General features: G+C 40.3%; 1 protein-coding gene and 1 pseudogene across 1 annotated transcript in view; both read right to left on the bottom strand.

The window, feature by feature from the left end:
* Positions 1 to 27,252, bottom strand: part of TOX (thymocyte selection-associated high mobility group box) — a 538,067-nt gene that overhangs the window by 214,052 nt on the left and 296,763 nt on the right. The window lies entirely within an intron of this gene.
* Positions 7,536 to 8,755, bottom strand: LOC102862640 (annotated as a pseudogene).

The following is a 27,252-nucleotide window of genomic DNA, read 5'->3' on the forward strand; positions in this document are numbered from 1 at the left end:
AGGACAGAGCGGAGTTTAGGGCTGTTGTACATAGGGTCGCTATGAGTCGCAGGCGACTCGACGGCACATAACAACAACAACAACAAAAAGTCTTACTTTATTGGGGTACATGGCAAATACAGAAGTTGTGAATGGAAAGAGACCTCTTGGGATCATACAGTTTTGCATCCTTCCTTAGAAGGAGAAAACAGAATTGCTAATGAGTTAAAATATATCAAAGGGCAATTATGTGGATTTAGAGATGTTTAATTAACAGAGGGCCCAACGTTACACAGATATGTAATGTCAGATCCAAAGCTCCTCACCCAGGACTTTGACCCAACAACCCAGTGCTCTTTCATCATGCTTTTGTGCTAGGAATGTGTTTCTAATAAAATGGATCTGTTTACTACTGGTTAGAGAGGTTAGATGAACAAGCAGTAGAAAAATGAACCATATGATAACACCAGAGCCTTATTTTATCAATTAATTAAAATTATAGGTCTAGGAAAAGGACTTAGATTACATTTCACAAAAAGATGCATGAAGTATTGGTGTATGATAAAATATTAATGCACACTAATTTGAAGGTTTTCTAAAATGATGCTAAAATAGATTCTGGACCCACAGGAAATACTACATATGGAGAATAAACATGAAATGCTTTTGTTGTTGTTAGGTGCTGCTGAACTGAGTATGACTAACAGTGATTCTATGAACAAGAGATCTGAGCCCTGTCCTGTCCTGTGCCATCTTCATGTTTACTGCTGCAGTGTCTGCATTGATCCATTTGGTTGAGGGTCTTTCTTTCTTTCACTGATCCTCCAGTGTTGCAAGCATCATGTCCCTCTCCAAGGAATAGCCTCTTCTAGCAACATGCCCTAAGTATGTGCAGTAATGCTTCACCAACTTTGCCTCCAAGGATCACTCTTGCTGCAATTTTTCTCAAGTCATATCTGTTCTTTTGGCACTCCATGAGATATTCAGTACTCCTTTCAAATACCACAATTCAAAGGCATCAATTCTTCTATCATCCTTATTCACTATCCAGCTCTCAGATTCTTAGCAAGTGATTGAAAAGACCATGGCCAGAATCAGGTACACCCTAATCTTCAGACCGACATCCCTGCTCCTCTGTAGTTTGGAGAGGTCCCTGACAGCAGGTCTGCTCAATGCAATACGTCTCCCGATTTCCTGGTGTTGGTGCCAAAGGTGTTGATTATGGATCTAAGTAAGACGAAATCATTGACACCGTCAATAGTTTCTCCACCTACCAGGATGCTGATTATTAGTTCAGAGGATTTCAATCCATATTGAAGACTGTATTCTTTGATCCTCTGTAGCAAGTGTTTTCAAATCCTCCTCACTCCTAGCCATCAAGGTTGTGTCACAACACTGGCTGCTGTTGATGAGCTTTCCTCTGATCCCAATGCCACATTCTTCTTCATAAAGTTCAGCTTTTTGAATGATTTCCTCATCCAACTGATTGACTAGGTATGGAAAAAAGGATACAACCCTAATGCCCAGCTTTTCTGATTTTAAACCATGCAGTGATCCCTTGCTCTGCTTGGACAATAGTTTCTCGGTCTAGACAGTGACATTTGTGATTTCTTTGATTATTAACTCTCTCCCTTCTCTGTTAGACTATAAGCACCTCAATTATAAAAGTTAAGTAGATTTTGTTTACTGGTTTCTATGCTGTCTTGGAGAAAAGTGCAACCAGGGTGCTCCCTAGAGGCAGAAATATGGAAATGTCATCTCACATACTATGGGCATGTCTGGATGGGGCAGTCCATGGAAAAAGACATGCTTGGTAAAGTCAGCAAAAGAGAAAAAGCCTCAGTTAGATGAGTGGATGGCGTCACTGCCATAGTAAATGTGAGGATGGCAGAGATTGTGAGGAGGGCATAAGACAAAGTTGCTAGGAGTTGGAGTTGGCTCAATGGTTCCTGACAACATGCTGCTAGAACTGAACCCAGTTCCCAAGACTGGATTAGATCCTAACTCCTGGTTACTGATACCATGTATGTGTCAGACAACTGCACCCCTCAACTGGGGTTTTGGGGGGCTGGTTTTTCAGAAGTGGTCATCAGGCCTTTCTTCCGAAATACTTCTTATATACTCACACCTCCGGCCTTTAGTTAGCAGTTGAGAGTCACTGATTGTCTATGCCCCCCAGCTATCTCAGTTCCTAGTCAGAGGCACAATAAATATGTCACTAGGCTATTTAGGGGTTTTCCAAGTCACAAAGAAAGCACGTGCAGAGTTACTATTTATGCCACTACAACAGTCTAGCGGAGGCAAGAGAATCATTTTCACCTGGAGTTGAGCTCAGGCAGCTGCTGAAGAACTACATGTGCTGGTCTTCCATTTAAGCAAAATTGGAAGCTCAACTGGATTTCTGGCTGGCTCATGGCTAACTGCTGTACTCCAGCTGAATTAAGCAGTGGCAGCAGGTACCTGGTGAACATAATAATGACTCTATTGTCTGTTTTTATTTTTTCACATTGCAGTGGTTGATATGTCTCACTCAATGTTTTGACAACTTCCCTGAGAGCTCAGCAAATCAGTATTGAATGAGTGAATGGAAATGACAAAATCTCAATGCCTGGAAAGAACAGGCATAGTAGACTTGGAAGCAGGTTACAAGTCAGATTCTAGTTATTATCTATGCTTTGCTATGGACAAGGCATTCTTGTTAATGCTGTTGTGTGCTGCTGGATTTTTCTGGAAGCAGGAGTGGCATCCACTTCCTAAAGAATATGCCTCTGGAAACTCTATGAACTTTGATAAATGTCGATAGTTGTGGGGGGCTTCAGGACTTTTGCTCATAGGGTCGCTATGAGTTGGTTCAACTCAAAGGCAAACAAGAACCACCACCACTGAATTGGAACAGACTCATAGCTGATGCTCCAGTGGGGTTTCCAAGGCAGTAAATCACACAGAAGAAGAATGCCCTTCTTCCTCCCATTGAGCAGCCTGTGGGTTTGAACCACATGCCTTTGGGGTGGCAACACAGCTCCTTATCACAAAGATGCTGGACTTGCAGAATGGGGGGCTTCCTATCTGAATGGAAAAGTCAATAAATGAGCAAATTAAACCTTTACAGCTATGAAAGAATGGTAAGATTTGACTTTTAAAAATCTTTCTGTCCTCTTAAGTGCCTAGAGTAAGAGATAAGATGATGTGGCTGGAAGTCAGCCAGCCAATGAATGAGAAATAAATGTCTGTATTGTGAAAAGAGTAAATAAATGGTTATTTAAACAACTTCTTTACACCACCATGGGGAAATAATTACATCTATTGCTCATTCACTATCTCTTTATTAAAAATTTTATAATATGAACATCAAGAGTAAAAATCTACCACACAACTATTCTGAGCACTAAAAATATATACACCTGGCAGTAATGAATTGAGATACAAGGTACAAACCACGCTGGCTGTGGTGGGGAAGGTAAGGCATCAACTGGACTGGGTCAGGCACCTCAGAAGTTTGAATTTATGTAATGATACAATTTGCCATTAAATAATGACAACATTTGGCATTTACATAATGATGTTCACTGATAGGTAATGATGGTAAGACAAAATCTGGCATTTATATCATGATGTGGTCACCCTCCATTTTATGGTCCACTGTGGCCACTCTCAATTTTCATAGAATGCCAATTTTCACATAATGACCTAGGTCTTTGGAAACTATCCAAATAATGAAAGTGAGGCCTGGTGTGTATTTATGAATCCAGTAAATACTTAATGAATATTGTTTTCCTTTAAGGATTCCACTCACATATAAGGCAAAGTGTCCCATTTGAAAGGTGTCCTTGGCAGGAGCCCGGGGAGGTGTCTTTCTTTAGAGTTTACTCAAGAAGTTTTTGTTTTGTTCTGACAATAGAAAGGATCATGAGAATATTTTCTGGCCAGCACTGGGCTGAAAAGTCCTGCCATATGGTCTGCGGAATCTGCTTCTAGTTCTGTAAATCAACCAAGTTTTTTCCCATGCCCTGTGTGGAGACAGATTTTCAATGACTGCAATATAAGTGCATTATTCTTATGCCAAGAAGACTCTATTGTCAAAAGTGTACAGTTATAACTTGGATTCTTTTCTCTATTATGCTCCATTATCCAATCATCTGATTTTGATCCTATGCAATGTTTAGTCACATTTCTGAATGTTCTGTAGGAAAATTGGCCTAGGCATTGTCACAACTGTGCCAAAATACTCCAAGCAAGAACAGGAAAGCAGCTCATAATTTAGCCCTGCCAGCATTTTAAGGCCATTTTCCTTTTAATTATTGTCAAATTCAATTTCACACCTTTTCATTTTTTGTTTAAGGATGTACTTTTCAGGGGAATAGAAAATATTAACTGATATTTACACCTCAGAAAAGCTTCCTATTAATCTCCCCTGAAACACATTTAGCTGTAAGTTCAATATTAATTTGAAGGTGATGGGAATGACTATTATATAAACACAGAAAATGAATCCTCTGTCAAGTAAGCATGTGTCTCAAAGTCTAAAGTTGTGTCCAGTTTTTCTAACATTAGGGTCACAATGCTTCAAGAAGAATATGCAAAATCAGTATCTTGGTTGCACAAGAAAGAAAAGAGAGTGGCTGTTCAATACCATTTATCAGAGTTAGAAGGGGCAAAGAATAAAAAGAAAAGAAAAACCCATTCAGTGGAAGGTCAGAGCCAATAACATTTCTGCAAGTAGAAAAGGGATGCTGAAGCATCAGATGTAAATTGCTGTTTGCTGGAGAATTTTAATGGAGTTCTACGTCACATTATAAAATGTTTAATTGTAACCCCATTTTAATAACACCATCTGATTAAATGAAAAGATGCCTTGCTGATCGCAATTACAATCTGTCAAACTGCATATTTATTTACAGTTTGGTTTTCTAAAACCATAAGATAAAAAAAGAAAACTCTATTCAGCTTGTCAGGAAACTATAATTATTGTGTATCCTTCTGTCAGTTTCTGCATAAAACTTTTGGTCCTAAAATGGATCTAATTATATCTACATCAACATTTTTATAAACGTTACATTTTTTTTCTCCATCTCAGTGAAATCTTGTCGTGAACTAGGAAAAACATATTCTCTCTTTTAAAAGGCATTAGCCTGGTGTGTTTGCTTTCTTTCCTTCAAGATGTTATGAAATAAAACATTCCTTTCAAAATACAAAAATATTTGCCTATGTCCCTCTCTCTCCTGGCATGAGATTATGAACAAAACCAACAGTTTTTAGCTGTTCTGGCAGCACTGTTTCTAATAGTCTTAGATATAATGAAATTCTTTCAGTCTTCCCTGATGAAAATCCAAGACCATTTTCATATTATATTCTCATATTCTAGGTCTCAGAATTCTCTACGGAGACAGGGAGGAGTGAGCTGCTGGCCTCAGGAGGGAAAGGATGTGTCAACTTGGGGTCTCTGATGTGAGCTCCTCTTACATCTCAATGTATTATCTATCATTCCTCTCCTATTCATTTCCCAAATAGCAGTAGCTTCTTTTCTGGGATCACCCAATGCTACCCTGGAGAAGTGTCCCAATCTTTGAATATACATTAACTGAAGCATGTACTGTCTTCTGTTCTTTTAGGATCCACTTAGATCAAGGATTTGTTTCTCTCAACTACCCCTTTGTGCTGAACGTCAATGAGTAATAATGCTTATTATCAGCCCACTCTCAAATTGTGATTATGGCTTTCAAATATAATCTACTAGAGAAAAAAGGCAATGAATTTATGGCAAGGAGTGCCAGGAATGCTGAATTTAGGCAAAGCCACAAGTAAAAAGGGTAATTTAGGACACAGATTAAATTTAACACTTTGATTTCTTACCACCAAGACAAGCATCTGTGTTGCAATCTAATAGACTGAAGTCTGCATCAGTATCAAGGTGATGGATGGTATAGCTAGATGCTTCCTTTCTTACATAGAAAGTTTGTATGAATTTAACTCATTAGTTCCTAGGTTTACAGTGTCCACAAATAAGCAGAAAAATCTAAATTTATAAACTGGGAAGAAGGTTTGTCATTTGATAAGTGTCTCAAGATCAAGAAAACAAAAATCCTCACCACTGATAGGAACTTTTATACACTGTTGATGGGATTATAAAATGGTACAACCATTCTGGAAGGCAGTTTGACACTTCCTTAAAAAAGTCAAACATAGAAATTCCATTATGACCCATCTATTCCATTGCTTGGAATATACCTTGAGAACATGAGAACAGAGGCACAAATGGAGACTTGCACACCAATTTTCAAAGCAGCATTATTCACCATTGCAAGAACATGGAAATAGCCCAGATGTCCAACCACAATCAAATGGATTGAGTAAATATGATTTTTTCACACAATGGAATACTATGCAGCACACAGGAGCAATGATTTTGTAAATTATTACCTACCTTGGGAGGGACTGAAGAGCATTATGCTTAATGAGCTAACTCAGTCCCATAAGGAGAAAGATTGTATGAAACCATTATTGTAGAAGGAGTATAACGATACAAGGAGGGGGAGGGTGGAAGCAGAAGAATGACGATGTGCAGGGAGAGGGTATTAATCATGGAGTTGTACAATTTGATGGGAGGGGTGAGGGAAATTGGAAGAATCTGGTCTGGAAAACAATGTATTAGAATTCTGTAAATGAACTAGTATTAAAAAAAAGGTATTTAGAATAAATAAATCGTTGACTATACAAAATTTTTTTTTAAAAAAAATTCCTCACCTCTAGGACAACAGGACATCAGCATCATAGATGGAGAAAGGACTGAAGTTGTCCACGATCTAATCCTGCGTTGATCAGCACCCCTGGAAGCAGCAGTCAAGGGAACGTATGGCATTGGGGAATCTGCTTTCAGGGACTCTCCAAATTACTGAGGAACAATGATGTCAGTCTGAAAACTAAAGTGTGCCTGATTCAGGCCATGGTCTTTTCAATCACTGCTATGCATCTGAAAGCTGGACAATAAATAAAGATGATAGATGAAGAATTGATGGCTTTGAGTTATGGTGTTGGAAAGAGTACTGACTGCCAAAAGAACAAACAGATCTTGGGAAAAGTGAGCCCATAGTGGGTCTCAGGGGCAAAGATGGTGAAGCTTCATCTCTCATACTTTAGGCACCTTGTTAGGGTAAGGCTATTCCTTGGAAAGGGACATGATGCTTGAAAAGGTGGAGGATCAGTGAAAGAGAAGAAGACTGCCAACAAGATTGATTGGCACAGTGACTGCAGCAATGAACTCGAGTTTGTCAGAGATGATAAGGATGGTACAGGGTAGGGCAGGTTCAGTCTGTTGTTCATAGGGTTGCTATGAGTCATACTCAATGCAATGGCACCTTACAACAACAATAACAAGGCATCCCATGATTTAAACCCCCACGTGGAAGAACTGCAGGGATAGCACGGAGGTGGGATTTAGAGGCCTTTTATCGCATTCCCACCTTTTATACTTGATCCAGCAGATACCTTTTTTTTTAATCAACACATAACTTTAATACTCCACATTATATATCTTGATCACAACGGTGGTAACCTCCTTGTCAACAATCTTGTGAGCTGAGGAGCTGATTCTCCTTCTCACACTCATCAGGCAGATATGCCCTTCTCAGCTGGAAGACTTAGGAATGGAGCCCCCATTTGTCACACGATGGGACAGAGAGCCCTGGACTGTTTGCTAGGTTATCAGCCTTGTCAAGTGGGATGGTGGCTTCCGGCACATTTCCCCTCAGTCCTGGAGAACACTGACTTTATCTATCTGCACAGTACTGTTGCACTGAAGAGATGCCATCAGGGGCCTCTGCTACTTTCTCATGTTCTGCCTTAAAATTCTGCCTTCCTCTTGGTGTGAGTTCCTCTTGTTCATTCTTGTTCCTCTTGATGTGAGTCTCGGACTCGAGGTGGTCAGTAATGGCGAACTTGTGAACATGATTCAGAACCTCATCTCAAGATGTGTAGAAGAGTCTTACTCCATCCGCCGCATGCACCTCACCTCCAAACTTGCTCCACAGGTGGCCCAAACAAAGCAGTCGTAGGCCAGTTTCGAGCAGGTGGTGCTGTTACTACAAGTTGTTCTGTTCTGACTTTGGATAGGTTTCGGCTGAGTTTCCAGTTCTTTTCTTCATGCTGCTTAGCAGTGAAGTGTCCCCAGGGCAAAACCAGAGGCACATCAAACCCTGGCACTTTCCCTACCTAGAGATGTCTCCAAATTAATTTTTTCCAACAAGTAAGTGGTGGTGAGAAAATTGTTTCTGGAATGGCACCCTATTTTCCCGGTGGTACCAGAAAGTCATGGCTTTTTGTAGGCTCGGGGCTGCAGCTGGGGGAAGTGGACGAGACACAGCTGAAAGGCAAGGAGGAGGAAGATGATGAGCAAAGAAGGAAGGGAGCTGACTAGCTGCTGCCGCCGCTGTTAGCCAAAGGATCCCCAGACACTTCTGTGTCCCCCATCAGACACTTTCTAAACACTGAACCAACCAAGAAATGGAAAAACCCTGCTGCCATCATGTCATCAGAGAACAGGCTCCGTAAGGGTTCAGTGTTGAGATTCTTTTGGAAGTAGATCATGAAGTCTTTTTTCCAAGGTGCTTTTAGATGGATTCAAACCACCAAACTTTGAGTTAGTAACTGAGTACTTAATCATTTTTCCACGGGGACGTCTGAGTCCCTCGGACATAAGCCCTCTGGCTAGGGTGCTCTCCTACCACATGCCTTCCACTTCTGCACCTGCTGGCCATTTCCGCCTGGACCCTTCAATAATCATGTCACACTGCCCCCTCCCCCTGGAGGTCTACTGCTCATCTTTTCACTCTTCCCCATCCCCTTCCCCCTTACTCCTTAAAATGCTGTAGATCTTAGCTTGGCAAGCCTCCTGAGGGCCACTTCTGATTATCGCTGGCAGAGGACACATCTCCTGTGCTCCCTGTCTCCGGAAAAGCAGGCATGACCACCTGTTTAACCTATGAGTCTCCTTATATAACATTAAAGTAATGGCTCTGACATAGCTGCACAAAGAAAACTACATGGTTGCTGAATGAATGAACTTGCGTGTCTTTTCTATCTATTTGGGGATATCAGTTCTCTTACCTCAGTGTATCTCTAGTGAGAAAATGAGCTTTTGTGTGCTAGCCAATGAATTATGATCCCCAGTGACCCTACAGAACATAGCAGAACTGCCTTACTGGGTAGGGTTTCCTAGCATGTTTATAGCTATTCACAGGAACAGATTATAAGGGTGTTTTTTTTTTCTCCTAAAAAACTGGGTTCAAACCACCAACCTTACGGGAAGTAACTTGGCATATGACCTAAAGCAGTCTCCTAAGAGAAGGTAGTTGAAATTTATCAGTGCTTCACCTACACAAAATTCCCTAATGATGCTGTGGGTTATATGTTAGGACACTAACCCAAAGGTCAGCAGTTCTAACTCACTAGTCATCTACATAAGAAAAAAAAATGAGGTAGTCTGTTGTTACAAAGATTTAAAGCCTTGGACATTTTATTGGGTAGTTCAATTCTGCCTTACAGGGTTAATATGAACCAGAACCAACTTGATGGCTGTGAATTTGGTTTGATTTACTCATACAAAGTTGAATCCTGTCCATTTGACACTTGCTGTCTTTAGAAGCCCTGGTGGCCTTGTACGTATGGAGTTGCACTGCCAACTCAAAGGCAGGAATCCATCAGCTTTTTGAGAAAGAAAGACATTCTCCTCCCATGCAATTTATAGCTCAGAAAACCAGCTAGAGAGTCAGCTGTGTGTCAGTTCCTATGGCAATAACAGAGAGGGTAGAGGGAAACAGGAGGAAAAGAGGGAGGATTGGAGAGAGGATGATAAAGAAAGAGCTAGGTCACTTTCTCTTGGAAGAACTAGTGAGGTTAGGGACTGGCAAACTTTCAGTGAACCTGCAGGATGGTAACTTGATGGTTTTCAAACCTGTGTATCTCTTAGAGTCCCTTGGAGAATTCTGAAACAAAAACTATTAATCTTTAGGTTTCACTGTAGCTCTAACATCTTTGGAGTCATAGTATTTGTGTTGTTGTGCGCCACCAAGTCAGAGCCCAGCTGTAGCTGACTCTCCATTGGTTTTTCAGAGGTGGTTAATCACAGGTGGCGAGACAGTACAAACCTCTTCTAAAGAATGGGTGGTGGACTTGAACCATGAACCTTTGGGATTACAGTGCAGCTTCTTACCAATGGGTCACTGGAGAGTCCAGTGAACTCTATCTGGTGAGCTCTCAGGTTTGACAACTGCTTTACTGGCTCCACAAAATGTTGTCCCTGGGCTGGTGTCACAGGCCAATGCCAGACTTGCTGAGTCAGAATCTACAGTGACTTGTAAACATGCTAAAGCTTAGCAAATACTGAATATATGCCATTCTCTTTCAAATCTCCAGTTGGCATAATGCCCATCAGAGAGTCAATTATATTTTTAGCATATTACACATATTGGGTGGGAGAATACTTTCTTACCATCATCTTCATTTGTCCTAATTTTCACACAATAGAGCCAGTGCAAACAGGGACCTTACGGAGTTACTGCAATGGGTCTGCAGCGCCACATGCAAGTCTTATAAATGCAAAGGTTGTTGTTATGCTGTTAAGTGCCGTCGAGTCGCAGGTGACTCATAGCGACCCTATGAAGGAGAGTTCTTTTTATTATTATTATTATTATTAAATTTTATTAGTTTTAATGAACATTTACAGAGATTTTGGGTTTTCATTCATTCATTGTTACACTGTTTTCTCCACCCTCCTCCACAGTTCGTTCTTCTTTCTCCCCCAGTGTCTGTTTTAATTGTCCAATTGCCACAGTGCTTGTCAAAGCCAGTTCTGATTAATCTCCTTTGTCAGTGTGTCCCTTGCCATTCCCTATCACTCCTCCCTGAGAGAGACTTCACCCTGATTCATAAGGAAAAGGGGATGGCGTATTCTCTTAGCTACTTCCTGCTGGAAAGGGACGCTGTGGGTTTCAGGGTGAAGGTGAAGGAGAGTTCTTGACGCTTGGGTGTCTCTCATCCTCTCTCCAAGTTCACAGGGTTTCCGGAGGCAAGCTATTATGGAAGTGGATGCCACTCCTCCTTTCAAGCTTGTTTTATGGAAAGGTATACTTGCTAAACTTGTTTTCAGGTCTACACAGAGCTACTGAGTTTCATAACATAGAAATCCATTTAAGAGCATTTTTGAATGCTTGAATGCTTTGAATATGATGCACACAAACACAAGAGACATATACATATATGTTGTGCCATCTAGTCCAGTACAATTCATAGCATCACTATGAACAAAAGATCTGAACTCTTCTATTCTGTGTCATCCTCACAATTAATCAATATTGAAAATTCAATTACTATCAAGAAGGAATCTAGTATATTTGAAAAAGAAGAGTGTAAAAGTTTGAGGACTATTAGAGGTACAATTTTAAGAGCCACCAGTCCACTGTCAAAAGAGGAGGTTCAGGGGAGTGGACACCAGTAGAAGACACCGGTGTGTGAAAAGAACCGACAAAAGGCTTCAATTCAGCTGGTTCTTATGCAGAAGATCTTATCTCATGGCAGGTAGCCCACCATTTGTTGTGACAGTATGGACCATACTGCTACAGTATGGTCTTTCTTAGAGTATTTGTTAGTATTCTCTTTCTTAGAATGTAATTTTGAAGTAAGTTAAGAGTATAATTTGATTTGCCAAAATGCATATTATGAATATCTTTTCAAGAGCCCATTTCCTTTGTAGCATAGGCCTGTAAATTCGTTGCAAGGTACATAACAAGACAGTGCATCCTACTTGTAAATAATCCTCTACTTTAACTATATGCATTCCATGTCCTGGACCCCAGCTTTAGCCTCAAATTATCAGGCTAATTTATAAAGAAACACAATCATGGTGAAGTCCTTCTAGAGTTCTGAAAATCATCAAAACATCAATCTTAGACAAAGTATGTCTTCTTTTCCTAAAAACATTCCCTTGTCTAATTTCTTGTTAAAGTACTCCTTGGTTCATTCTTTGCCCATTTTCTGTTTTCAGAGAAGCATTATTTCTTAAGATGGATCTTGTAGCTCTTTTTCTCCACTTTCAAATTATGCAACCTCTTGGATGTCTTCCCAATTCTCTTGGGAGTTTAATTCATGGCCTCATACAAGATGGCCAATTTTATGCAATTCCCTCTGAAAGTGTTAAGTGTGGGCTGTTTTAAATGGGTCTCTTGCAGGTTTGGCAAAGGATATTGTTGTTGTTGTTGTTGTAATGTGCCATTGATTTGCCTGTGAACCATAGCGATCCTATGTACAACAGCTCTGAACCCTGCCCTGTTCTGAGCCAGTCTAATTCTGACACATCAAGCCCCATGGGCAAAGGAGAGCTATTTAATTGAGTATGTTGCATATGTAGCTGAATAGAGAATTAGAAACATTTAATACTTCAAGGACATTACTACATAAATAAAATCAGAATTATCCAATTCTAAGTTAAATTATAATTTGAATTCTCTTTTATTTACCTGACTTATTCTTCATGAATATTTATATCCATTACAGATGTGTATTTTTCTTACTATATCTTTAACAACAAAAAGGTTCAATTCAGAAGATGCACAACTTCATAAAGTATCATGTCAAAAATAAGGCTCCATTGAAAGTTACACATCGTTCGGCTCTGCTTAAGTACTGACACGGTTTAACTGAAGCTGATCATTTTGAACTGCAGAGGAAGATTATCAAGATATCTATGAGCAAACAAAAAAAAAGAATCTATACTACTCAAGTTCAATTACTTTCCAATTTAAATCCCCATGCTACCACTCCAGCTAACGTCAGAGGCTTGAACTAAAATGGAATTGGCGTTTTGGTGTTCCAAAGCCAGCTTTGAAATGCACTTTGGTTCTATTCTATTCTTTTTCGGTTAAAGAAACTTAATCGTAAATGTACATCTTTGAAGGTCCTATCATAATTTTTCTTAAATTTAATGAATTCCTATTTTTAAATCAGTCAGAGAAATGTGATATCCTCTAATTTATATCTTTTTGAAATTATATCAGATTTTCAAAATAGACCATGTCATCCTCTCATGGTTCTAAGGAAATATGTTAAGCTACCTGAAAACCTATGGTGATGAAGGCAGAGGTTCAAGCTGCTTTGAATGAAATAGCAAAAAATAAGGCCCTGGAATAGATGGTATACCAATTGACATATTTCAGCTAACAGATGCTGCCCTGGACGTGCTCACCAAGTTGTGCCAAGAAATCTGGAGAACAACCACTTGGACAACTGACTGGAAGAGGTCTTTATTAGTCCCCATCCCAAAGAAGGGCGACCCAACTGAGTGTGGAAACTACAGAAAAATATCATTGATTTCACATACACGCAAGATTCTACTGAAGATTATCCAAAAACGACTGGAACAGTACATCAGCAGAGAACTGCCAGAAGTCCAGGCTGGGCTTAGAAGGGCTCGTGGTACTAGGGATATTGTAGCTGATGTTAGATGGATCTTAGCTGAAAGCGGAGAATACCAGAAGAATGTCTATCTGTGTTTCATTGATTATTCAAAGGCATTTGACTGTGTGGACCAAAACAAACTGTGGCTGACTCTGAGAAGAATGGGAATCCCAGAACATTTAATTGTGCTAATGCGAAACCTATACTTGGACCAAGAGGCAGTCGTCAGAACAGAGCAGGGTAACACTGCATGGTTCAAAATTGGGAAGGGTGTACGCCAGGGATGTGTCCTATCTCCATACCTTTTCAACCTGTATGCAGAGCAGATTATCCAAGAGGCTGGGCTCTATGAGGAGAAGCATGGCGTCAGGATTGGTGGACGATCTATCAACAATCTGCGTTATGCAGATGACACAACCCTGCTCGCTGAAACTGAGGAGGACCTCATACGCTTACTGCAGAGGGTCAAGGACTGCAGCGTTCAATATGGACTGAGGCTCAATGTCAAGAAGACAAAAATTCTCACCACTGGACCAATCGGTAGCATCAGGACGGTTGGTGAAGAGATTGAGATTATTCACAGCTTCAGTTTGCTCGGCTCCACGGTCAACACTCTTGGCACCAATAGCCAGGAAACAAAAAAAACGTATTGTGATGGGAAAGTCTGCGGTTAGGGACCTCTCTAAAGTACTCAAGAGCAGCAGTGTCTCTCTGGAGACTAAGGTGCGCCTGATACTGGCCATGGTTTTTGCAATCACTTGTTATGCATCAGAGAGTTGGATAATGACTAGGGAGGATAGAAGGAGAATTGATGCCTTTGAGCTGTGGTGCTCGAGAAGAGTATTGAATGTACCATGGACTGCCAAGAAAACAAACAGATTCATCCTAGAGAGGGTTAAACCAGGCTGCTCCTTGGAAGCAAGATTCTGGGGCTTCGTCTGACATACTTTGGACATGTTGTAAGGAGAGACAGGTCTTTAGAGAGGGACATCATGCTGGGTAGAGTGGAGGGACAGCGCAGGAGGGGAAGACCCTCTATGAGATGGATTGATTCAGTGACTGGGGTAATTGGGATGGGTGTGTCAGAAGCAATGAGATTGGCACAGGATAGAGCAGGGTTTAGGGCTGTTGTACATAGGGTTGCTATGAGTCGCAAACGACTTGACCACACATAACAACAACAACAACAACAACAACAACCTGAAGACTGGCTTCAATCCATTTTACTAGTTATCATTAGGTTTTAACCAAGATGAGGCTAGATCCTGACTATGATCTTTGTTATATGTTTTTAAGGCAATGATTTTTTGCCCACCACCACCACCATGCCCTTTAAAGGCCAAGCTACCTAGTTATCTTTCTTCTGTTTAGAAAGAGTAGGTCTGAAGTTATTGTTAGGTGCTGTGGAGTTGACTAGGGTGCATAGCCCCCCCTAGAACTACAGAGAGAAACCTACCTTTATCCTGCACCATCTGCATGACTTTCAACACACTCAGGCCCACTGTCGCAGTCACTGTGCCAATCTATCTTGTTGTATCTCTTCAATCTTTTTAATGTTGCTGGTTATTGTTGGGTCAGAATTGACTCACAGCTGACCCTCCTCCTGCTGGTTTTCAGAGGCAGTTAATTGCATGGGAGGAGATTGCCCATCCTACACCCGTGGAGTGGCTGTGGCCTCTAACCTAATGCCTTCGGGACTGCAGAACACCTTCATGATACTAGGCCACCAGAGGTCACATTAGCCCTCCTAATTCTGGGGTGGTTGTTGTTATGTGCTGTTGAGTTGAGTATGACTCATCATGACCCTATGAACAAAAGATCTGAACAGTCCTGGCCTTCCCTATCCTCACACTTCCTGACACACAAGAACCCACTGCAGCAATCACCATGTGAATCCACCTGATTGAAGGTCTTTCTCTCCTTTGCGCCCCTCTGCCCTTCCCAGCATCATGTCCCTCTCCAATGAACAGCATCTCCAAGAAAGATGTCCAAAGTATGTGAGGTGAAGACTAACCATTCTTGCCTCCAAAAAGCACTCTGGCTGCCCCCTCTCCAAGACATCTCTGTTTGTTCTCTTGGCCATCCAGGTTATGTTCAGTGTTCTTCTCCAACACCACAGCTCAAAGGCATCAATTCTTTTTCCATTATCCTTATTCACTGTGCAGCTCTCAGATGCATAATTAGTAATCGGAAAGACTATAGCCTGAATCAAATGTACCTTAGTCCTCAAAGTGACATCACTAATCCTCAATAATTTGGAAAGGTCCCTAACTGCAGATTTTCCCAGTACAATTTGTCTGCTTATTTCCTTACTGCTCATACCAATGATGTTAATTGTGGATCCAAGCAAGATGAAGCTGATGACAGTTTCAATCGCCTCTCCATCCATCATGATACTGCCTATTGGGCCAGTATTAAGAATCTTTGTTTTCTTGATATAAAAGGCTTTTGAAAACCCTATGAACACTAAACAAAGAGGATAGTTATAGTAGTATAGCAGTAGAGGCCAGATTGCAACTCAATTGAAATGAGGAAAATCAATAACAAACATCGTTTAGCAATTGGTAAATGGAATGCACGTAGCTTGAATGTTGGAAAACTGGAAATTGTTAAAAATGAGATAGAACACATAAATAACAACATACTAGGCATTAGTGAGATGTGATGGACCAGGTATGGCCACTTTGAATCAGATAATCATATGATATACTATGTAGGGAATGAAAAACAGAAGAAGAATGGTGTTGCATTCATAGTCAAAAAAGTCAATTTCAAGTTCTATCCTGAAATACAATGCGGTGAGTAATTCTGGGGTAGTTTCCAGGAATTTATAGACTAACGTTATCACTTGCTATTGTTAACTTTGGTTCATAGACCCCACATGTTTCAGAACAGAACTGTGCTCTGCAGAGTTATCAATGCCTTATTATTTTGGAAATAGATCACTGGGCTTTTATTCCATGGTACCTATGGGTTATTTAAAACTTCCACCCTTTCAGTTAGCAATAAAACACATTAACTATTGTACTCCAGGTGTGATTCCAGTGTCAAGCATGGTACCCTCCTGATGAACAACTTTTGCCCATTTTTCTCTTCTACACACTCTTGGTGCTTGACCTGTGATGTCAGGGTACGAGTCAACTAATTGTTTTTTGGTTTGATTGGTTTATGAATCAGTTCCTTCTTACTTGGGCTATGTCTATCGAGTTTGTTTATATTTGCACTATGCCTTGCAGATAACAGCTGGATAATAAAAGTGTTGAGTCTTACTTGTTTTACTATTGATATTTTAGTATGAAAATATTTTACAATGCTCTATTCAAAAGTATAAAAATATTATATTCTCATGATGAAAAGTATAATAATTTGGAGTTAATTTTTATTAGAATTTAGGCACCACTGGGTTTTGCTCAAAATTAGTTTTCACTTAGCTATTTTCTTTTTTCTGGACAGCTAGCTAGGATGCCTTTCCTGGTTATTGGAATGACAGTAAGTGGAAGAGAGAACTGAAAGTGTGCTCAGTGGGGTGGAGCAGATTGCAAGGGACAGGAGGTTACCTGGCTGCATTCTGCCGATGACTGAATCATGGAAACTGGCATTAGTGGTGTTTGTCAAAACGGTTACCTGAAGAAAACAATGGAGGTCAGAGTTGTGAGCACTGTGCTGTCAATGTCAGAGCTTCCTTTATCTAGAAGCAGTGAGGTATGACGGGAAGAACCTACGCCAAACCTAGATCTGTCCCAGATAGGACTTTACTGAGTTGGAATTAAGGACTACTGATCCATGTATTTTCCATTGCAGAGATCCAATTCTATGAGTGTTTCTGCTACATTAACACTGCAAACAGGTAGAAGGCCCATTTGCCAACGTAGCGTCCTTTTAAGCGAAGGACTATGAAAGTGTATCACTATGCACTAACAGTTGCTGAAATTATCTGTCCAGAGCAGTGGTTCTCAACCAGCCATGTGCCACTTCTAGAAGAAATTTTCAGTTGTCACACAAAGGGTGCAGAGTGGTTGTGGTGCTATTGATGCCTCACAAGTAGAGGTCTGAGATGCTGCAAAATATCCTAGCATGCACTGGACAGCTCCACACTCTTCTCCACCAACCAACCAACCAACCAACCAACCAACCAACCAACCAACCAACCAAATATAAACTTTGACAGTGCTCAGGTGGTGAACCGTGGCTACAGAGAGCAAGCACTGTAGGAAGTTCTTTTTTTAGCATCTAGAAGAATGCTGGACGCCAAGTATGAGTTCAGTATATTCCTCTTAGAACTAAATATTTATATTTTTAAAGCATCTGACATTTCCAGCACATTAATCATTCCTGTGAGATAAGAACATGAAGATCCATCGGCAAGCACATCTTATGGTTCATGGGCAGATAACACATGGGCTGATTTATTACATTAAGTGCTCAGTCATTTATTAGGACAAATCCTGCCTTGTTTGGAAGAAAGGAGTCAAAGACAAAAAATATATTCTGTTCATTATAAGATCACATCATGTAGAATGTCAAAAGGAAAACTCGGCTTGAGAACCAAAGTTTTCTTACCATTTCTTTAACATGTGCAAGCTATGTTTAAATTTAAAAATACTGCCACATCAAATCATAGAAAATGTTTCTTTGTGAAATTCTACCACTATTATGGCAACCTTAGTAATGAAACAAGGATCAAATCACATAAAAGTTTGCAAAAATTTTACACTGAGATTATGCAGTTGATATTCGAACCTAGATAGAACTGGATAGGTTCCAGATTTCATAAATAATTCTTCAAAACAGAAATCTCTATGATGATTTGTCAAACTCAAACTGTTACCTAAAATTAATTACAGTGTGTAGGAAAATGAGAGATTGTCAAGGAAGAAATAGAATGCATATTGACACACTAGGCACTGGCGAAATGAGATGGACTGGCATGGGGCATTTTGAATCAGACAATCATATGGTCTATTTATGCTGGAAATGAAAAAGTGAGACAAATACAGGGTCACACTCACAGTTTAAAAGATTATTTCTAGATCCAACAGAAATACATTGCTGTGAGTGACAGGATAATATCCATATGCATACAAGGAAGACCTGTTGATACCATTATCATTCAAATTTATGCACCAACAACCAGGGCCAAAAAGGCAGAAATAGAAGACTTCTACCAACTGTTGCAATTGCAATTGGAAATTGATCTAACATGCAACTAAGATACATTAGTATCTTATGTATGACTGGAATGAAAAAGTTGGAAACAAGGAGGAAGAATTGGTAGTCAGAAAACATGGTGACAGAAGTGTGACAGGAGACAGAATGACAGGATTCTGTACAATGAGTTTTTCATTCCAAATACCTTTTATAAGAAACACAAACGGTGACTATACGCATGGACCTCACCTGATGGCCTACATAGGAATCAGACTGATTACATCTGTAGGAAAAATTGTTTGAGAAGCTCAATATCAGCTGTCAAAACAAGGCCATGTGCTGAGTGTGGATCAGATCATCAAATGCTCATATACAAGTTCAAACTGAAAATAAAATAAAATCAAATCTGTAAGAACCAAAATTTGACCTTGAGTCTATTCCTCCTGAATTTAAAGACCCGCTCAGGAACGGGTCTGAGGCCTTGAATGAAAGAAGGCCAAATAAGCTGTAGGAGAATATCAAGAATATCATCCATGAAAAATACAAAAGGTAATCACAAAGATGGAGGAAGAAAAAAAGACCAAAATAGAAGTCAGAAGAGATGGAATATTGCACTAGAGTGCTGAGAGGCCAAAGCAAGGGGAAGATTTCAAGATATGGAGGAGCTGAACAGAAAACTTCAAAGGGCAGCACTGGAAGACAAACCAATTTCACATTATAGTGAAATGTGCAAAGACCTGAAGTGGGGAATTCGAAAGAATGAACTTGCTCAGCAATTCTTAGCTGAAGGAACTGAGAACAAATTCAAGCATCAAGTTGCAATACTTAAGGATGCTATGGGCAGAATGTTGAATGACCCAGGAAGTATCAAAAGAAGATGGAAAGAGTACACAGACTAACTATACCAGAAATAATTGGTTGACATGAAAGAATGTCATCAAACAATGTATGATCAAGAGCCTATGGTGATGGAGAAAGTTCAAGCTGCTCTGAAGGAATTGGCAAAAAACAAGATCCTAGGAATTGATGGCATACCAACTGACATATTTCAACAAACAAGTGCTGCCCCTGGATCCACTCACCAGGCAGTGTCAAGAAATCTGGAGGATAACTACCTGGCCAATTGATTGGAAGAGATCCATTATTTATCCCCATTCCAAAAAAAAAAAAAAGGCGGTTTGACAGTGTGGAAATTTTCTTTATCATTATATCACATGCAAGCAAAATCCTACTGAAAATTATCCAAAATGACTGGTACAGCACATCAAGAGAGAACTGCTAGATGTGCAGAATGGGTTTAGAAAAGGCTGTGACACTAGGGACATCTGAGCCAATGTTAGATGGATCTTAGCTAAAAGCAAAGAGGGCCAGAGGAATAGCTATCTCTGTTTCATTGACTATGAAAAGGTATTTGACTGTGTAGATCACAACAAAGTGTGGCTGACTTTGAGAAGAAGGGAAATTCCAGAACACTTGATTGTGCTTATACAAAACTTATACTTGGGCCAGGAAGCAGTTCTCAGAACAAAGAAACACTTTATGGTTCTAAACCAGGAAAGGTATATGCCAGGGAGGCATCCTATCTCCACACCTTTTCAATCTGTATGTGGAACAGATCATCCAGAAGGCTGGGCTCTATGAGGAGGAATGTGGCATCAGGATTGGAAGAAGACTCATCAACAACCTGATAATACAGCCCTGCTTGCTGAAACTGAGGAGACCTGAGGCATTTGCTGCAAAAAGTCAAGGATTGCAGTCTTCAATATGGATCGAAGCTCCACATCAAGAAAACAAAGATTCTCCCCATTGGGCCAATTGAACAGCATCATAATAGATGGAGAAGAGACTGAGATTAACATCTTCAACTTGCTTGGCTCCACAATTACTACTCTTGGTACCAGCAGCCAGGAAATCAAATGATGAATTGCGCTGGGAAAGTCTGCTGTCAGTACCAGAGTACGGAAGAACAATGATGTCAGTTTAGAGATCAAGGTATATCTGATGCAGGACATATGCATCACTAAGCTGAGCAATGACTAAAGATGACAGAAGAAGAATCAATGCCTTTGAGCTGTGGTGCTGGAGAAGAATACGGATTATACCACAGACTGCTAAGAAAACAAACAGGTCCATCCTAAAGAGAATGAAATAGGGCTGTTCATGGAGGGAAAGATTTTGCAGCTTTGTCTGACATACTTTGGGCATGTTGTCCGGATGAACCAGTCCTTGGAGAGGGACATTATGCTTGGGAGGGTGGACAGACAGCACAAGAGAGGAAGACCGTAGATGAGATGGACTGACTCAGTGACTGGGGAAATTGGGGTAGGTGTGTCAGAGAAATTGGCTCAGGATAGGGCAAGACTCAAAGATATTGTACATAGGGTCATTAAGAGTCACAGGCAATTTGATAACCACCACCACCAAGGAAAACATTTAGAGTACTCTTGGTGTTAAAGTCTAGATAAACTAAGAGACTTTCCAGAATCATCTGGCAATACTCTTAGTATCTCCATTAAGTGAAAACTCACCACTATCACTGAGTTGAACTGAGTTTCCAAGGCTGTAAATCTTTATGGAAGGAGATTGCCTATCCTTTATCGCATGGAGTAACATAGTGGATTTGAAGTGTGGACTGATGTCACTAGAACTCTTAAAAGTTTAGAATGACTGTGATATGTACTGTGCACCAAGAATTCTTTTCCAAACTGGATTCTTAGAGACAAAAATGAGGGGGGAGAGGGGAAAGGAAAGTACTCAATTTTTTAGTTTCTGATCTTCTCTTATTTTTATCTCTTTATTGTGATTTAAGTTTACAAAGCAAGGTGGTTTTCCATTCAACCATTCACACTATTTTACGATATGTCTATTTATATTTATGTGAAAGTACTTCCTAAATACTAACTTTGCAATGCCATCTTGTTGTTGTTGTTGTTATTGTTATGTGCTGTCAAGACACTTGGACTTATAGAGACCCTATGTACAACAGCCTTCAACCCTGCTCTATCTTGTGCCAATCTTATTGTCTCCAACACACCTCTCCTCATTACAACAGTCACTTAATTATCCAACTCATTGAGAGTCTTCCTCTTGCACTGTTTCTCCACCCTTCCAAGCATGACCTCCCTCTCTGAGGACATAACCAAAGTATGTCAGACGAAGCTTCAGAATCCTTGCCTCCAAGGAGCAGCCTAGTCTCACATTCCCCAGGATGATCTTATTTGTTCTCATAATAATAGTCTACAATACTCTTCTCCAGCACCACAGCTACAACACATCAATCCTCTATCATCCATAACTTTCTGATATATGGGAAGTAATTGTGACGACTATGGCCTGGATCAGGCATACCTTTGTCTCCAGACTGACATCACTGCTCTTCAGTACTCTGGAGAGGTCCCTGATAGCAGACTTTACCAGTGCAATTCTTTTAACTTCCTTGTTGCTGGTACCAAGAGTGCTGATTGTGGAGCCAAGCAAACTAAAGCTGTTAACAATCTCAATCTCTTCACTGTCTATCATGATGCTGTCTATTGGCTCAGTGGTGAGAAGTTTTTGTTTTCTGGATGTTGAGTTTCAGTCCATATTGAAGGCTGGAGTCCTTGATCTTCTATACCAAATGCCTCAGGACCTCTTCAGTTTCAGCAAGCAGGGTTGTGCCATCTGCATAATGCAAGTTGTTGATGAGTCTTCCAATCCTGATGCCCTATTTCTCCTCATAGAGCCTAGCCTCCCAGATAATCTGTTCCACATATAGATTGGAAAGGTATGGAAATAGGACATCCCTGTCATATATTCTTTCTGATTTTGAACCATGCAGTATTTCCTTGCTCTGTTCTGAGGACTGCTTCTTGGTCCATGTATAGGTGTCATATAAGTACAACCAAATGATCTGGGATCCCATTCTTCTCAGAGTTAGCCACAGTTTGTTGTGATTCACATAGTCAAATACCTTTGCATAGTCAATTAAACACAGACAGACATTCCTCTGGTACTTCCTGCTTTCAGCCAAGATCCATCTAACATTTGCTATAATATCCCTAGTACCCCTAGGCCTAGTACTAGTACCCCTATCACGGCCTCTTCTAAACCCTGCCTGCACACCTGGTCGTTCTCTGTTGATGTGCTGTTACAATTGGGAGAATTAATATTGCCTTAGATGTAAATCTCCCTGACTTTCAAGCACTTGTTTATGATTTCTTGGGTTCTTCTGACTATTTCATAAGTTTTTGTTCCCAGGATTCACATATATGAGGAAGGAACAGGACAGGGATATAGTTATCAGAGTTAAGATATTTTAGTAATTGTATATGAATATACATTTGCAGGGGGATCTCAATATCACCTAGAAATAACTATCAGAAGTAGAGTACATCTTTTTGGCCCTAGGCCCCTGCTCAAAGAAGGTCTTTTCCACCCGAAGTCCATAGCCAAGGGGTTAGATGTGAAAGAACAAGGACTGTCTTCCACCACTAGTACAGAGGGCGCTTTCCCCCATAGATGATGCCCTGAACTGGACTTCTACCTTCTTAAACTGTGTAAGACAACTTTCTGCTTGTTAAAACCATCCACCTGTGGTGTCTCAGAAGGAGCTCTGATGGTCTAGTATTTAGGGAGTTGTGCTGTTAACCAAAAGTGAATCTTCTCTGGCAGTTTAAAATCCTCCAGCACCTCTGAGGAAGAAAGATGGGGAATTCCCTCCTGTGTGATTTACAGTCTGAGAAATCCACTAGAGGGTCGGTCAGCTATGAGCCAGTTACAGCTCAAAGGCAATGAATTGTGAGGTGTTTTTATAAAGTTGCACTGATATACACGTGCATACCGCAAACCTGCAGGCTTGCAACTATGGAAACCCAGTTTTACTGTGATCTCCACTATAGTCTTCAACTTTTAAGTGATACTTAAATCTCTCCTATATATAGGATCTATATACATCGATCTACTCAAAACACACCAACTTATGTGGCAATTCCTTTAACTATGAAGGATACAGAAGGGATCACACAGAAGAGAGAGTTACTTTCACTGAGCTTATATTCTAACAAAGATAGACAGTGACTCATTACATAAAGTAGATCCTTTCCGACTATGGTAAGGTTCCAAACATCCAATATTATTCATTACCCATCATGTGCAATGTGCAGTGGTCATGTACTTCATGAAACAAATGGCAGGATAATAAGGATGAGCAGGGAGTGGCATGGACCTTTCAGAGAAGTAACCTTTCAGCTGAGAACTGTGAAGATCTGGGGTAAGGGGGTTCTCAGCAGAGGGTGTGCAAGTGCAAAGGTCATTGGATGGGAGGTGGAGACAGAAAACAGGGGTGGCTCTAGGTCACTGAGTTGGAAGAGAGTAGAAAACAAGGCCTGACATGTTGAAAGGCCCTCATTCTCATGGAATGATTTTCTTTTTTAATTCTAGTATGAGAGTAGGCTTTACATCTGGAGTGGTCTGATTCAAATGTCCTCTAGAAAAACCACAGTGATGACCATACAGAGAATTTTTGGTCGAGGGACAAGGGTTCTAGGAAGAGATCAGCTACCTTAATCCCCAAAATGGCCAATGCTTTGGACCCTGGAAAAATCGCAAAGAAGGTAAACATGGAGACAGATTCTATTTTGGAGTAGATCAGCCAATGCCTGCTTTGTTTCTTAGCCAGGAGTGAGGGGCAAGTGGATGCAAGGATGGATCCTAGTCTGCTGGCATAAACATGCATGTGGTTTCTGATAGGTGGCCTTCCTTGGTAACTCATATCAAGTTATACTGGTTATGGTGTCATGCTATGTAATTGATAGCACTTTTTTTTTTTTAGATACAAATATTGCTTGTTTACGCTACAAGGCACTTGCAGTCCCGGACTACCTCACATCAAATTTTATGTCCCAATGTCAGCACTGTACCTGGGGAGTACAAATAGTCAAAGCACTCCAAAGCTAATCCAAACCTGGACAATTCTAATCCAATCAGAGGTACCTCAAAAAGTAAAGTCAAATTAATTGTGAACAATTGGTCATTGAAGACTTCCAGAGCACAGCTCTACTTTGAAACCCATGGAGTTGTCCTAAGATGGTATCAACTCCATGGCAACAAGTTGTTTTGTTGTTTGTTTGTGTGTGTGTGTGTGTGTGTGTGTGTGTGTGTGTGTTTTAAATTTCCAGTTGAAGAAATCCTTTGTAGAACAAACGTCATCTTTCACTTGAAAGTAGTAGTAGTAGTAGTAGTAATAGTAATAGTAGTAGTAGTAGTAGCAGCAGCAGTAGTAGTAGTAAAAAAATAATAATAATAAACCATCCAAATCAGTAAATTATTTTAAATGTACACACTTTTTCTTTTTGCTGGTATGTGGTGTTGGGGGAACATTGGGGGAGGCAGGTTAGAAAAGATGTGATTGCAAAGTCAGTGTCAAGATCCAACCGTCACCTCTGGTAAGGCCCTTACAGAATTACTTACTTCTCCTTGAAAAAAGCCATTTCTTTCTTGCTCCTTATATGATAGTACACTTTTAATTTATGTACAACATGGATTAAAGCAGGGAAACAAAAAAACACCCTTAAGGGTCCACAAAAATAACTGAGGTGGCCCCAGGAAAATGAGGTAGTGGGAATGCTGGTGGCCCATCTGCCTTCCCACCTCTCTGGGGACACACATAACCTGCCTCCTGGGCTCCTTCCTGCCCCTGCCCTCAGTGGGCAATAAGGAGTTTTTGGTTTTGTTTTAATTGTGATTTTAATTAAAGTTTATAGAAAAGCTTTATTTTGATTCATTGATTGTTGCACATTTTTCTCCTTATCCCACCCCTGTTCACTTAAAACAAAAATTCATTCATTATTGCATAATTTCCTCCCTCTCTCCCCACTCCAAGCCCACCTTGCATGCACCTCTTATTCTGGACTGCTATCATATAAATAACATCTAATCATATATCCCTTTTAAACAGTTCTTTCTTCATCTGTTGCAATAAAATGTTCATTATTTGTCCCCTCTTTTCTGGGTTTTCTCCCAATTCCATGTCACTCTTGTTTTATAACTGTGGTGTTATGCAGCATTTGTCCTTTTGTTACTGAGATATTTCACTCACTTATATTGTTTAATATTTTGAGTTCCCTTGTTTTTCAGTGCTGTACAGTATTCCACTGTATGACTATACCATAGTTTTTCTATCCATCAATTTTTTTGATGGGCATTAGGGTTGCTTCCTTCTCTTTGCTATTGTGAATAATGCAGCAATACACATAGATGTGCATATATCTGTTTGGGTGAAAGCTATGGCTTCTTTAGGTCATCTTCCTAGTAGTGGGATTGTTGGATCAAATGGTATTTCTATTTCCAACTTTTTGAGAAAGCACCATACCATCTTCCATAGTGGTTGAACCATTTTACATTCCCACAAGCAGTGAATAAGGGTTCCAGTCTCTCTACAGCCTCACTGGCATTTGATGTTTGCTGCTCTGTCGAACTTTGCTATTGTTACTGGGGTGAGAGGATACCTCATAGTTGTTTTGATTTGCATCTCTCTGAGAGCTAGGGATTTTGAACATTTCTTCATATGTTTGTTTGCCATCTGAATGTTTCCTTTGGTGAAGTGTCTTTTCATATCTTGTGCCCATTTTACAATTGGGTTGTTTACCTTTTTTGTTGGGGTGCTAGAGTATTCCATCAATTTTAGATATGAGTCACTTATCAGATACGTCATTAACAAATATTTTTTCCCCAATCTGTGGGTTTCCTTTTTGCCTCATTGGAGAAGATTTTGGTGTGCACAGGGATTTGCAGGCACCATTTCTCTTAGACAGTGACAGAGTCCTATACCCAAGTTTCCTTCAGACAGTCAAGATTCTAACTTTAATCATTACTATTAGTGTTGTTATTATATACCATCGAGTGAAACTGACTCATAGTTGACCCTCCAGTGGGTATTTAGAGACTGTAAATCACACAGGAGGAGCCTTTCTTTCTCCCATAGAATGGCTGATGGATTTGGATCTCATTCTACTGGGTTGGCAGTGCAACTCCTTATCCATAGGCCACAGGAGCTCCCTAATGACTCCCCCCCCCTTCTCTGAAGTGTACTGGTTTAGTGACAAATTTTATGGCAATCTTACATGTAGGAGATGTTCAGACCTACCTAATTCTAAGAGCAAAGACTACACTGACCCCACAGCACAGAGGGTGGGTTCCATTTGGTAAACTGTTCAACCTCTATGATGCTCCAAAGGAATAATCTTAGATCCAAGGGCCCAGCTGAAGAATGAAGATCCTCTGTCCTGCAGAAATTCCAGCTTGCTATTCACCAAGAGAAGGATCAAAGAAGGAAGATTTGAGGCCATTTTAACCTTTGTGACTCAAACATATTGATATTTAAGGTTTAAACACACTTCGGCTTCTTAAGTGAAGACTGTAATTTTCCACTGCCATGCAAAGTAGTTTCAGCAGATGTAAGAACGAGGGATTTCCAGATGATGCAGCATGCACTAGTTTTCTCACCTCTGTATTTTAATCGATGTGGAATTAAAGGGGTTTCGAAATGTCCCACTGTCACAAGGATTATTTTCACAAACACTCTCAAAGCTTCTAGGCTGGCTCTTCCTGTCGCAAACCTAATTGCTCTCTAGTGGTCAGAACACTAATCACCTCCTCATGCATCTTATATCTGCTTGATCTTTCCTTCACAATGTGGCCCTGTTA

This window comes from Elephantulus edwardii, unplaced genomic scaffold, assembly GCF_000299155.1.
Source record: "Elephantulus edwardii isolate Elephantulus edwardi_28Jun2011 unplaced genomic scaffold, EleEdw1.0 scaffold00248, whole genome shotgun sequence".
NCBI classification, from domain to species: domain Eukaryota; kingdom Metazoa; phylum Chordata; class Mammalia; order Macroscelidea; family Macroscelididae; genus Elephantulus; species Elephantulus edwardii.